Genomic DNA, 14581 nt, shown 5'->3' on the forward strand with positions numbered 1-14581 from the left:
ATTCCAAATGTAGAAGCCATTCTGTCAGCAGATTCCATGGAGAGTGGGCAATTAAATGACAAGCATTTTTATATTGACTGGCAGAGGAATGATGATCAGAACATTCAGACCTTATAAATAAGTTTGGTAGAAAAACAATAGTAGAGCTAAGAGCTAAATTATACCACAGAGGCAAAATTCAGAAAGGCAAAGGACGCAGGAGAGAGTACCATTGTTATTGCAAAGAAAACTGTGCTGGCAAACTCAAAGGTCTTAAGGTGGATAAGTCACCTAGGCCAGATGGACTTCATCCCAGAGTCCTGAGAGAAGTTGCTGAAGAGATAACGGATGCATTGGTCATGATCTTTCAAGAATCACTTGAATCTGGCATGGTCCAGGAGGACTGGAAGATTGCAAAATGTTACTCCACTCGTTAACAAGGGAGGAAGGCAAAAGAAAGGAAATTATAGGCCAATTAGCCTAATCTCAGTGGCTGGGAAAGTGTTGGAGTTTATTCTTAAGGATGAGGTTTTGAGGTATTTGGAGACTAATGATAAAATAAGTTAAAGTCAGCATGGTTTCTGTAAAGGGAAACTTTGCTTGGCAAATCTGTGAGAGTTCATCGAGGAAGTAACAAGCAGGGTGGACAATGGAGAGGCAGTGGATGTCATTTACCTGGATTTTCAGGCGTTTGAAAAGGTGCCACACGTGAGGCTGCTTAATAAGATAAAATCCTATAGTGTTACAGGAAAGATATTGGCCTAGATAGCAGAATGGCTGACAGACAGGAGGCAGTGAGTGGGAATAAAAGGGGCCTTTCTGGTTGGCTGCTGGTGACTAGTGGTCTTCCTCAGGGGTCAGTATTGGTACCATTGCTTTTCACATTGCTTGTCAATGACTTAGATAATGGAACCCATGGCTTTGTGGCAATGTTTGTGGATGATACGAAGATATCAGGAGGGGTAGGTAGAGCTTAGGAAGCAAACGTGATTGCAACAGGAATTAGACAGATTGGAAGAGTGGGCAAGAATGTGGCAGATGGAATACAGTGTTGGGAAGTGTATGATAATGCATTTTGGTAAAAGGGACAATAGTGCAGACTATTAACTAAATCAGGAGAAGTTTCAAACATCAGGGCTGCAGAGGGACTTGGGAGTCCTCGTGCAGGACTTCCAGGAGGTTAATTTACAGGCTGAGTCTTACTAGAGGCTACAATATCATAATTCTATATGCTGATCCATCCTCTTAAGCTTATCTGCCTTTGTACAATACTCCTTGCATTGAAATAGATGCAATCTATTTCAGTAGATGCAAACTCAACCTTTCATTTCCTGAGGCTTAACTCCTACTTTCCCTACAATCACTCCAGTAATTGCCCTGGCACTTCGGTTCCCATCCCTCTACAACTCTATCTTAAAACTCCCAGAGCTGTGCTAATAAACCTTCTGACTCTTCTTGCCAAAGCCTCTTTGGCCAAACCCTCAGCTCCCTACTCTAACACTGGCCCATTCACAAAGTGTCTGTTCCCACAACAGGCACTCCACTTAAACATAGCTTGTTTTTATTGACCCTTGCCAACTGCTCAATAGTTCGAATGATCAACACCTCCACAGAACGTACGAACAGGTCTTGCTCACATTTCAGATTTGGCTCTGATTTCCATCAGCTCCACACTCTGAAAAGGGAAATCTTGCCTGACAAATCTGTTAGTTTTTCAGGAAATAACAAGCAGAGTGAAAAAGGAGAGGCAGTGGATGTCATTTACTTGGATTTTCAAAAGACATTTGATAAGGTGCCACACGAGGCTGCTTAACAAGATAAAATTCTATGGTGCTACAGGAAAGACACTGACATGGAGTGGCTGACAGGCAGGAGGCAGCCAATGGGAATAAAAGGGGCCTTTTCTGGTTGGCTGCCGGTGACTAGTGGTGTTCCTCAGGGGTCAGTACTGGAACCGCTACTTTTCACATTGTTTGAAAAAAATTTGGATAATGGAATTGATGGCTTTGTGGAAAAGTTTGTGGATGAAACGAAAAAGGATGGAGGGGTAGGTAGTGCTGAGCAGGCAAAGCAATTTCAGCAGCACTTTGGCTAATTGGAAGGATAGGAAAAATAATGGCAAATGGAATACAGTGTTGGGAAATGTATGACAATGCACTTTGGTAAAAGGAACCATAGTGCAGACTATTACCTAAATATGGAGAGGGATCAAATATCAGAGGTGCAAAGGGACTTAGGAGTCCTCGTGCAGGACTCCCAGAAGGTTAATTAACAGGTAGGGTCTATGGTAAAGAAGGCAAATGCAATGTTGGCATTTATTGCAAGGGGAATAGAATATAAAAGCAAGGAGATAATGCTGAGCCTTCATAAGACACTAGTCAGGCCACACTTGAAGTATTGTCAACAGTTTTGGGGCCCATGATCTCAGAAAGGATGTGCTGTCATTGGAGAGAGTCCAGAGGAGTTTCATGAGGATGATTCCAGGAATGAAAGTGTTAACATATAAGGAGCATTTGGCAGCTTTGGGCCTGTACTCACTGGAATTTAGATCTTATTGAAACCTTCCAAATGTTGAAAGGACTAAGATAAGGTGGTTGTGGAGAGGATGTTTCCTATGGTGTGGGTATCCAGAACCAGAGGTCACAGCCTCAAAATTGAAGGGGGAGCCTTTAGAACAGAGGTAAGGAGGAATCTTTTTAGCCAGAGGGTAGTAATTCTGTGGAATGCTCTGCCACAGACTGTGGTGGAGGCCAAGTCCATGCATATATTTATGTCAGAAGTTGGTTGTTTTGTGATAGGTCAGGACATCAAAGGTTATGGTGAGAAGGCAGGTGTATGGAGTTGAGTGGGATCCGGGATCAGTGATGATGGAATGGTAGAGCAGACCGAAGGGGCTGAATGGCCTAATTCTGCCCCTAAATTTTATGGTCTTAAGGTCTGTCAAACCTTATGAAGCAGGATAGACGCTGTCCTTGAGCATGGTGGTATGTGCTTTCAGGCTTCTGTATTTTCTACCAGATGGGAGAAGGGAGCAGTGAGAATACCTCGGATGAGAGAGGTCTATCCTGTTGATATTGGACTATTGACCTTTTAAGGCAAGTCAAACTTTTGACCTCACAATCTAGCTAGTTGTCAGCATGCACCTTATTGTTGCAGTTCCTCTGTAACTTACACCACATTCTGCATTCTGTTATTTCCAGAAGCCATGGATGACCGTGGAGGTGTGTGCACTGCTGAGGCCCTGTGACTCCGCCTTCAGAGCAGGCGACAAGGCAGCCCTAACAACAGCGAGGGCCATCAGAGAGGCAATGCATGCACACGCCCAGTGAATCCACAGCCACTTCCAGGACAGCGGCAACACACGGCGCATGTGGAAGGGCATTCAGGACATCACCAACTACAAGACAGCACCACCTGCCTGTGCTGATGATGCCTCCTTCCCAGATGCGTTGAACAAATTCTATGTTCGTTTTGAGGCAGAAAAGACGTGGCGGCGAGGAAGACCACCCCTCCTCCAAATGACCAGGTGCTGTGTCTTACTGTGGCCGACGTGAGGAGAACCCTGTGCAGGGTCAACCCATGGAAGGCTGCTGGACCAGACAATATTCCTGGCAGAGTTTTTAGAGGATGTGCAGATCAGCTAGCTGAGATTCTCACTGACATCTTCAACATCTTTCTGAGCAGCGCCATTGTTCTTACGTGTTTCAAGGCTGCCATCATCGTCCCCATGCCAAAGAAGTCTTCAGTGTCCTGCCTCAACGACTACCGTCCCATCGCACTCACATCCATCATCATGAAGTGTTTTGAGAGGCTCGTCATGAGGCACATCAAGACCCTGCTGCCCCCCTCACTGGACCCCCTGCAGTTCGCGTACTGTCCCAACTGTTCAACAGACGACGCCACTGCCATCACCCTCCACCTGGCCCTAACCCACCTGGACAAAAAGGACACGTATATTTGAATGCTGTTCATAGACTTCAGTTCAGCATTCAACACAATCATTCCTTAGAAACTGATTGGAAAGCTGAGCCTACTGGGCCTGAACACCTCCCTCTGCAACTGGATCCTAGACTTCCTGACTGGGAGACCTCAGTCAGTCCAGATTGGAAGCAGCATCTCCAACACCATCACACTGAGCACGGGGGCCCCCCAGGGCTGTGTGCTCAGTCCACTGCTGTTCACTCCGCTGACCCACAACTGTGCTGCAACACACAGCTCGAACCACATCATCAAGTTCGCCGATGACACGACCGTGGTGGGTCTCATCAGCAAGAACGATGAGTCAGCATACAGAGAGGAGGTGCAGCGGCTAACGGATTGGTGCAGAGCCAACAACCTGTCTCTGAATGTGAACAAAACAAAAGAGATGGCTGTTGACTTCAGGAGGACACGGAGCGGCCACTCTCCACTGAACATTGACGACTCCTCCGTAGAGCACCAAATTTCTTGGTGTTCACCTGACGGAGAATCTCACCTGGTCCCTCAACACCAGCTCCATAGCAAAGAAAGCCCAGCAGTGGTTCTGCCTTCTGTGAAGGCTGAGAAAAGTCCATCTCCCACCCCTCATCCTCACCACATTCTACAGAGGTTGTATTGAGAACATCCTGAGCAGCTGCATCACTGCCTGGTTCGGAAATTGCATCATCTCAAATCACAAGACCCTGCAACGGATAGTAAGGTCAGCTGAGAAGATCATCGGGGTCTCTCTTCCCGCTATTACAGACGTTTACACCACACGCTGCATCCATAAAGCAAACAGCATTATGAAGGACCACACGCACCCCTCATACAAACTCTTCTCCCTCCTGCCACCTGGCAAAAGGCACCGAAGCATTCGAGCTCTCACAACCAGACTATGTAACAATTTCTTCCCCCAAGCCATCAGACTCCTCAATAGCCAGAGCCTGGACTGACACCAGCCTACTGCCCTCTACTGTGCCTATTGTCTTGTTTATTATTTATTGTAATGCCTGCACTGTTTTGTGCACTTTATGCTGTCCTGGGTAGGTCTGTAGTCCAGTGTAGTTTTTGTGTTGTTTTACATAGTTCAGTGTAGTTTTCGTGTTGTTTTATGTAGCACCATGGTCCTGAAAAACGTTGTCTCATTTTCACTGCATACTGTACCAGCAGTTATGGTCAGAATGACAATAAAAAGTGACTTGACTTGACTTGACTTTTCCTTTATACCACTTGATAAACTGATGTTTGGTATTGATTTGTGTGGGTGGCATGTAAACCACTGTACCTTGGTGCAGGTGACAATTATAAACTAATTTACCAATTATAACCAATTATAATTATAAATTATAAACTAATTTACCAATTTCCCAATTTAATTTCTCTATATCCGTTCCTTGCTAGCCCATCTCAGACATTAATAAAATTAGGATGGCAGAGTTCCATCATCTTAGTGAATCAGTTAGGTTTTTAATAATAATCTACTGGTTTTCATGGTCACAACTATTGGTACCAGCTTTTAACTTTTTGTTCCTTATTTAAATTTCAATCTACTCTCATGGGTTTTGAAGTCATGTTTCTGGATCAGTAGCCCAAATCTACGAGTGCATGTGCAATGTCTGAAGCAGTAGAATACATATTGTTTACAGCACTTCATGTGTGTAGTGTAACCTAAATCTCTACTGATTTAAATATACACTGTACTGCAATGGGATTTGTAATCTGACTGCTTGGCACTTTTTTTATATTTAAGAGACCCTTGGAATGGCTAATAGGCAAAATTGTGTTCTTGTGGACTTGGATCCTAAGATCCCTCTGTTCTTACATTCTGCTAAGATCCCTGCCATTAACCACTGTACTCTGCTTTCAAGTTCAACCTTCCAAAGTGTACCACTTCGCATATGCATATGACAATAAATTCAACTTAACATGACCATTCTGATCTTTACCAAGGGCCACTTTGCACTTGCAATATTTCTAGATTTTTTTCATTGAAAAAGTGCTCTCCTCCATCCTTTCAAATCTCAAAGTGCTTAAGCATATGTTTACCTGTATTGAAATCCATTTGTCACAGATTTTTCTTTAAATTATGAAGACGCACAGTCCTCTTTTATTGTCATTTAGTAATGCATGCATTAAGAAATGATAAAATATTTCCTCCAGTGTAATATCTCAAAACACAGGACAGACCAAGACTGAAAAAACTAACAAAACCACATAATTATAACATATAGTTACAACAGTGCAACAGTACCATAACTTGATGAAGAACAGTAAAAAGTTCAAAGTCTCTCAAATGTTTCACATCTCACACAGACGGGAGAAGGAAGAAAAACTCTCCCTGCCATGCCCAACCACAGTCCGACTCTGAGTCATCCGAAAACTTCGAGCCTCCGATCAGCTCTCCAACACCGAGTACTGAGCACCATCTCTATCTGAACAATTTGACCTCAATCTCGGTCCCCAGCAGCAGGCAAAGCCGGGGATTTTGAGGCCTTCCCTCCGGAAGATTCTCGATTGCACAGTAACAACAGCAGCGAACCTGCGTTTCAGAAATTTCTCCCGATGTTTCTCTGTGCTTTCACATCTGTCTCCATCAAATCAGAATTGTCCACGGCCCCTATTTAATGGATACGATATCATTTTCACCGGAGGGCTGTGCACGCGCAGCGCGCTGCTCTCTCTCCTCCCGCCTGTTTTGCCCATTTGTTTAATCTGTACTCAGATGTTTTTTAATGAGTGTATCATATGAGTTATTTTATTTTTGGCTTTGTAGACAAGCAAATTATTACATCCATAGACATTCTTCTGTCCAAGAGGTTAGTCACATCTTCAAAAAATTCAAATCCATCATCGGCCCATATTTGAAAAAACTACCATTTAATTTAACTAACTTAATTGTGTTTTAATAATATTTTAAGGATTTATATTCATTTTATAGATTTTTAAGGTTTTAATAGGTATGAATAGTATTGAACATTAAAGAGATGTTTTTGCATGTCAGAAACCAAAGTATTTAGTAGATTTACAGCTGGCTTAGCTATTTTCCATAGGTTTCAAAATTTTGTGGATAGAGTTTGTGCTGCCAACCCACATGGTCCCATCATGCTGTTGAAAGCCTTTTCACCATATCAGCTCTCCACATGGATCAAGTTAGCTCGAAACTACAAGCTGTTGCTAACGAACTACAATAGGTAAGTCCAAGCTTGTTAGCCAAGGACGAGCAACAATGACTTGCTGCTGACAAAACTGCTGGGCAATGCCCAAAATTCATTTGCTCTACCATACTTACAAATGTAGGAATTATTTTGTAAAAATTGTTTTAACTTCATGACACATTTTCTGGTTGCTGGCTAAAAGGCAATTTAAAAGGCTTAAAAGAAACCTGCTGACAAAAATTTCTAAACTTGATGCCAAAGATTTTTCTTCCTCTAACATGAATTGCTCTCTGGCACATTCTTTATGAAAGGTATCGCACCTGGTGACTGTAATGTCTCAAAGTGTCCCGACAGACAGCCAAGGCAAAGAGAAAATCTCTAGTCATTATAACTATAAATACAGGGACATTTATGAGATTAAAATAAAAAAGAAGTGTCTCAAATTTACCATAAAATGATTTTGAAATAATTATTGTGAAGGAATTAAGCTCATCAATCATCAGCTATTATGGCTCAAAAGGTGTTTAAGAAAATCAACAATACCTCCTTTAACAGTTTAATTATTTTAGAGATGTGATGACGTAATGGTTAAGTTATTGGCCTAGCAATCTAGATGCAATCTTGTGTGGGCACGTGGCCAAGTGGTTAAGGCATTGGACTAGCGTCCTGAAGGTCGTGAGTTTGAGCCCCAGCTGAGGCAATGTGTTGTGTCCTTCAGCAAGGCACTTAATCACACATTGCTCTGCAACAACACTGGTGCTGTATGGTATGGGTCCTAATGCCCTTCCTTTGGTGACGACATTGGTGTCGTGGAGAGGGGGGACTTGCAGCATGGGCAACTGCTGGTCTTCCATACAACCTTGCCCAGGCCTGCGCCCTGGAGAGTGAAGACTTTCCAGGTGCAGATCCATGGTCTCGCAAGACTAACAGATGCCTTTAAATCTAGATGCCTGTATTGGTGATGTGGTACAAGATCAAATTCACTGTTGCAGCTGAGGAAGCTTAATTTGATCAAATAATCTGGGGAAAAAGGGCAATGATAACATCTTCAATGATTTTTACATCAAGAGTGCAATGAGTTAATATTCAGTTCAAATCAGTCACTTGTGTTAGTGTTGACTACACAGAATGGAGTATTGTATACTGTGGGGGAGCAAGGTATTAGTAACAAAATAGCATTAAGTTTTTGCATTTATGTACTGTAGGTGCAAATAACAGATGTTGTCATCAGAGCAATAACGTTAAGAGCTGACATTTTTGACTTGGATCTAACTGCAAATTCCAACAAAATATACTTTTATGGTCACAGATTCCTATCTTTAAAATATTTGGAATAAATTTGACCTTTTCAACAACTTTACAAAATCAATTGTTCCCATTGATTACCAACTCCCTGATCTACGATGAAACCAAACCAAATGTTTACTCACATAACTGGTCCAGGGATTGCCTCTGAATATCTATTATTTTGTTTGTTTATTTAGAGATGCAGTGCAGAACAGGTCTTCCAGCTCATCCAGCTGCACTGCCCAATGACACACCTATTTAACCCTGACATAACCACAGGTCAATTTACCTACTAATGGGACGTGTTTTTGGATTCTAGGAGAAAACTGGAGCACCTGGAGGAAACCCACATGCTCACAGGAATGACATACAAACTTCTTAGAGAAGACGCTGGAAATGAACTCCAAATTCCGACGTGCGAGCTGTAATAGCATCACGCTAACTGCTATGCCACTGTGGTCAATTTTGCATTCATGTATTAATATCACTTTGGTCAAAATGGGAATTCAATGAAACTGGAAGACTTTGCACAAATTAGATCCAATCAGAATGTTAAAACCAATTAACCTTTCAAGAGATCTTCTTTGATTTTTTCTGTTAGCTTCTCTTATTTATATGTTTAATCCGGTTTTATAAAGGGGTGTGTCTTTGGAGGACACTAGGCCAAAGTGTGGTAAATGTGTCTTGACAAGAAAATATAAATAAATCTACTGCCTGGAGCAAGTGCAGCTATGTGTACTCTGACACGCAAACTCTATTAAAGTGACAGAAAGTAACAGCATGATCTCTAATTGATGTGCAAGTTACCACAGAACCTGCTGAACACATGGAAATCAATATTATTTAAAAACAGTTGTGTTCTAACTGGTTCTTGACTAGATTTTGTTTTTATTATGTGCCTAAAGCAATTAAAGTGCATATTCTTTCTGGGATGAAATGGGATATCAAACACCCACATATTGCATAAAAGTTGACACCGTGGGGGTTCAAAAGCACCTGTCATGGGGTCTTCCCGGGACAATCTGATCTCCCCAACAGTGTGCTAACTGGGACACAATAAGGTAACTTAATAGGCATGGATTCTGCAGCATGCAGTCACAGAACATGCTGGAGGCAGTCCAGGCAGCCAATCAGATTAAACATTGCTCACAGCCTGGTTTAGGGGGAGAAAAGCAGGGAGTAAATTTTACATTTTAATCATTGTACACAAAACATAATAAAAATTGGTTCATCCACAAGGGATTAAGAGGGAAGTTGAAATTCAAATATATTTAAGCAAATGCATAATGTTCACTTCTATTATTTGAAATTAACATGAAATTTATACATGTTCTGAGGGAATGTGATGGCATATTTCTTAAAGTGAGTACTTTTTCTGAACTAAAAAGGAGCTTGATCAGTAAATCTGAGCTTCTTTGACAATAAAATTATTTTCTGATTGGATATAACTTAATACTTTCATAGTGAGAATATGTTTAAAAATTGAGATTCATACAGTGATTCTCTTGATGGAGTCTGCAAAGCCTGTTGGAAGAGTAGGAAATCTCTGACAGTAGCCTCTGGATTTTCGGGCTCAATAGCACATGTGTAGAAATCAAAGGTGGCTGTCAATTTCATACAGTAATGATGTCAAAATCTGACAGGTTCCCTTGCAAAACAAATGCAAATTCAGGTCATTGGCTATTGTGGTGAGTAGTTAGTAACTAGTTCTGCAAGATCATGACTGAAAAGAAAATATGGTCTGAGAAGCAAATGGTTCACTAAACTTTTAAACTGAAATTGGTAATGGAGTAGGGAGAAAAGTGCCAAAACACAGCAATTACAGTTGGTGATAGATTCATGAATATACCCAGCTCAAAATGAACCTATTCGGCCCATCGTATTTCTGTTTGCCAATAAATTACCTTTGGGTATATGGGCGTTTGGAGGGTCTGAAGAGAGTTGAAGAGTGTATGTTGCAGAGTAATAGATGGGACCTCTCCGGGAGCCTGTTTAGACAAATTATTTTAAAACTTCTTCCACAAATCCTTTTACTTTGAATCACTGTTCCTAATTATTAGTCTTTCTGCCTTGTAATGTTTTGTCAATTCCACCTTAGCACCTCATAATTTTCCACAAAAATGGAAGCCAATTCTGAGACAGTTCCAAACTTCAAATAAAGTTGGAAGTAACAAACTAGTCACTGAGCAGTAGCTAAAGGCAGTGGTATTGTACAATTACTCAACACTCTCCTGCCAAAATTCTCCTAACACTTCCCTGTCAATCACAATCACAGCCCATCCTTCCATCCAGTCCACCTTCATGTCACAAGATGGTGGCATGCATGGTTGCAGTTTGCCTCTCCAGCTTCAATCAATGATGAAATTTCATGTCCTGTTTGTCTTTTCTATGATTGGAAAACATAATCATAAAGAACACTAAAATCTGCAGGTTGACCTCACTAGTGAGCTGGATTATGAAGGTGCAGTGCAGTCATGGCCTAACACGTGAAGCGACCTTCAAACTGCTCCCAATGGTGCCAGCAGGACTGTTTCAAAAACTCGGACTGGAGCATATTCAGGGAGACTTCTGCCCACAATCATCACGTCAACATTGATGAATGTGATTGGTGAATGATTGATGAATGTGATGTGTGATTGGTGATGAATGGGATGAATGATTGATGAATGTGATGTGTGATTGGTGATTGGCTGCACAGGAAAAATGATTGAGGACATTACTATGATTAAACGCTGCACTGCCGGAACAAACCAGAAACCATGTCTGACTGCAGAGGTTCATGCACTGCTTAGGGATTGGGTCACTGCTTTCAGATCACAGGACAAGAATACTCTAAGGTAAACAAAACCCATGCTTGCTCTCCCATGCGCTCAGGAAGGCAAAGTGAAAGCACTCATAGAAAATTCAGATTCATCTTTGTGACACCAAGGACACATGGCTCATGTGGCAAGGTATACAAACCATAATAGATTACAAGTCCACCCTGCACACCAACGACAGTGATGCATTCCTTCTTGATAGGCTGAATGCCTTCTATGCAAGATTTGATGCAATGAATGACATGACATCAAGGAAAGCCCCCTACATGTCACATCATTGAAAGAGGTGTGGGGCTGGACAATATTTCTGGTCAGGTGCAACACACACAAAACGCTGGAGGAACTCAGTAGGTCAAGCAGCATCTATGGAAAAGTGAGAACTGTCAACGTTTTGAGCCAAGATCCTTCATCAAGACTTTTACTCAGATCATTTACTCTTTTCCATAGATGCTGCCTGTCCTGCTGAGTTCCTCCAGCACCCTGAGTGTGTTGTTTTGGACTTTCAGCATCCACAGATTGTCTTGTATTTGTGATACTCAGTCAGGTGCTACTGGATTGTGTGGTCCAAATAATAGAGGTCTTAACAGATATCTCTTTGCAACAGTCCCTTTCTTCTCAGGCTTCAAGGCACCCACCATCACCCCCGTGTCCAAAAGAGTGATGATAACTGGCCTAATCCATTACTGCCCAGTGACACTGACCTCAACAATCATGAAGTGTATTGAGGGGCTGGTAACGAATCATATAAAATCCCAATATCCAGCTACATTGGATCCTTTCCAGTTCACTTACCGCTCAAAGTGGTCCACTGATGATGCCATAGCCTTGGATCTCCACTCTGTCCTGTCTCACCTAGTAAAAAAAAACTCTCATATGCCAAGATGTTGTTCATTAACTTTAGCTTTGTGTTTAGCACGGTGGACACACTGTCCTCATTGGGATTCAACTCTATCACCGAATCTTGGAATCCTTGATGGAAAGACCACAGTCAGTCTGAGTTGGCAGCAACATCTCAAGCTCCATCACGTTGGGGCCTTTGTTATCCCAGGGCTATGTAGTCAGCCTACTGCAGTACACACTGCTGACTCACAACTGCACTGCCAGCAACAATGATGAGTCAGCATACAGAGAAAGCAGAGAGGCTTGTCATATAGTGTGAGAACAACAGCCTGGATCTCAACATGGATATGACAAAAAGACGATTGTGGACTTTAAGAAGATGCAGGTTGACCACTCTCCATTGCACATCAATTGCTTTGTTAGATAGAGTGCGTAGCACCAAGTTTCTTGGTGTGCACATTGCAGACGATCTGACCTCACCCACAGCACCTCCTCATTAGTGAAGAAGGCACAGTTAGCATCTGCACTTACTGAGGAGATTAAAGTGGACAAGGCTCCTCACCCCCATTCTAACAACTTCAGAATTTATACCTTCCCTATCACTGATATTGGAGTCACTGGCCTACAATCACTTGGTTTATCTCTGCTGTCATTCTTAAATAAAGAAACCACATCTGTTATCCTCCAGTCATCTGGCACCTCTCCCGTGTCAAGTGATGATTACAAATTCAATGGTTGAAAAAAACAGCACATGTTACATCTGGCTATTCAAGACTAACGATATTCTAACGATACTAACGATAAGCTTTTGGTGCTTGGAGGTTCATGGCAGGGAGAATTTCTCCCTTCTGCCACCTGTATGAGATGATGGGGCTATTGGAACTTTGAGACTTCTTTTTATCGTGCCCATATTCTGCTCTTTATCAAATTACGGTATTGCTTTGCACTGTTGTAACTACATGTTATAATTATGTGGTTTTGTCAGTTTTAGTCTTGCTTTGTCCTGTGTTCTTGTGATATCAATCTGGAGAAACATTTGTATTATTTTTTAATGCATGGATTTCTAAATGACAATAAACGAGGACTGAGTGTCCTCATAATTTAATATTCAACAAATTACTTTTTTTGTATTCATTTGTATTGGCATTTGATAGCAAGAAATTGGTTTAAATTTTGGGTGATTTTTAATCATTCTGTTTCTTTATTATGCAGGCTTTCAAGGTAAGAAGCCACAATATTAGAGGATGAGGGCTAGAAAGGAAGATCATTGGTAACAGATCCGAAAGAATCACTGACCTAATCAAATCTGGAAATCTTCCAACCACTGCCACAAAACTCTAGTTCCCTTGGCCTGAACTGCATAGTTCCTTCACACCTATATCCGCAACACTTCTCATGCTCTCGATCTCCTTAATAACTTTTATTTCCCTGGCCCTGACACCATGATTTTCACCATTGATGTTGAGTCCCCATACATTTCTATCTCCCATCAGGAAAGCCTCAAAGATGTTCACTTCTTTCTTAACAAAAGAACCAACCAATTCCCCTCCACCACCACCCTCCTCCGTCTGGCAGAACTGGTCCTCACTTTCAACAATTTTTCCTTTGGCTCCTCCCACCTTCTCCAGTCTCAAGGGGTAGCCATGGGCAGTTGCATGGTCCACAACTATGCCTGCCTCTGTTGGCTACATAAAGCAGTCCACGTTTGAAGCCTTCCCCGGTAATACTTCCCAACTCTTCCTCCGCTACATTAATGACAGCATTGGTGCCGCTTCATGCACCCATGCTGAGCTCATCACTTTTATCAAATTAGCCTGTAACTTCCAACTTGCCCTTAAATTCACTTGGTCCATTTCTGACACCTCCCTCCCCTTTACAGGTCTCTCTGTCTCCATCTCCGAGACAACCTGTCAACTGACATCTTTCATAAACCTACCGATTCCCATGTTTATCTCGACTATATCTCTTCCTACGCTATTTCGTGTAAAATGCTATTCCTTTTTCTCAGCTCTGTTCCCTCAGCCGCATCTGATCCCAGGATGCGACCGTCCTTTCCAGGGCATCAGTGATGTCTTCCTTCTTCAAAGAATGGGATATCCCTTCCTCCATTATTGATGCTACCCTCACCTGCAAATGTTACACCTGGCCATTCACCTATCCTCCATTCAGTGCCCCAGAAAGCTCTTTCCAGGTGAGGCAACACTTTACCTGTCTGGTGCTCCTGATGCAGCCTCCTCTACATTAACGAGGCCCATCATAAATTGGGGGGACTGCTTCGTCAAGCATTTCTGTTCCATCCACCTAAAGAGGAATTTCCCAGTGGCCAAATATATTAATTCTAATTCCTATTCCCATTCCAACATGTCGGTCCATGGTGCCAAGATGGAGCCACCTTCGGGATGGAGGAGCAAGACCTTATATTCTGTCTGGGTAGCCTCCAACCTGATTGAATGAATATTGATTTCTCCTTCCCGTAAAAAGTTTTTTCCTCTCCCCCTCTCCTCTTCTTTTATTCCCCTCTCTGGCCTTTAACCTCTCCTC

General features: G+C 42.2%; 1 long non-coding RNA gene across 1 annotated transcript in view; it reads left to right on the forward strand.

Annotated features, from left to right (window-relative positions):
• Positions 1-9768, forward strand: part of LOC140204178 (uncharacterized) — a 55749-nt gene extending 45981 nt beyond the window's left edge. The window contains exons 4-5 of the long non-coding RNA XR_011887551.1: positions 6990-7130; positions 8701-9768. This is a non-coding gene — a long non-coding RNA (uncharacterized lncRNA). The remainder of the gene's footprint in view (positions 1-6989; positions 7131-8700) is intronic.
• Positions 9769-14581: the final 4813 nt, after the last annotated feature.

The sequence above is a fragment of the Mobula birostris genome, chromosome 10, assembly GCF_030028105.1.
Source record: "Mobula birostris isolate sMobBir1 chromosome 10, sMobBir1.hap1, whole genome shotgun sequence".
NCBI lineage: Eukaryota > Metazoa > Chordata > Chondrichthyes > Myliobatiformes > Myliobatidae > Mobula > Mobula birostris.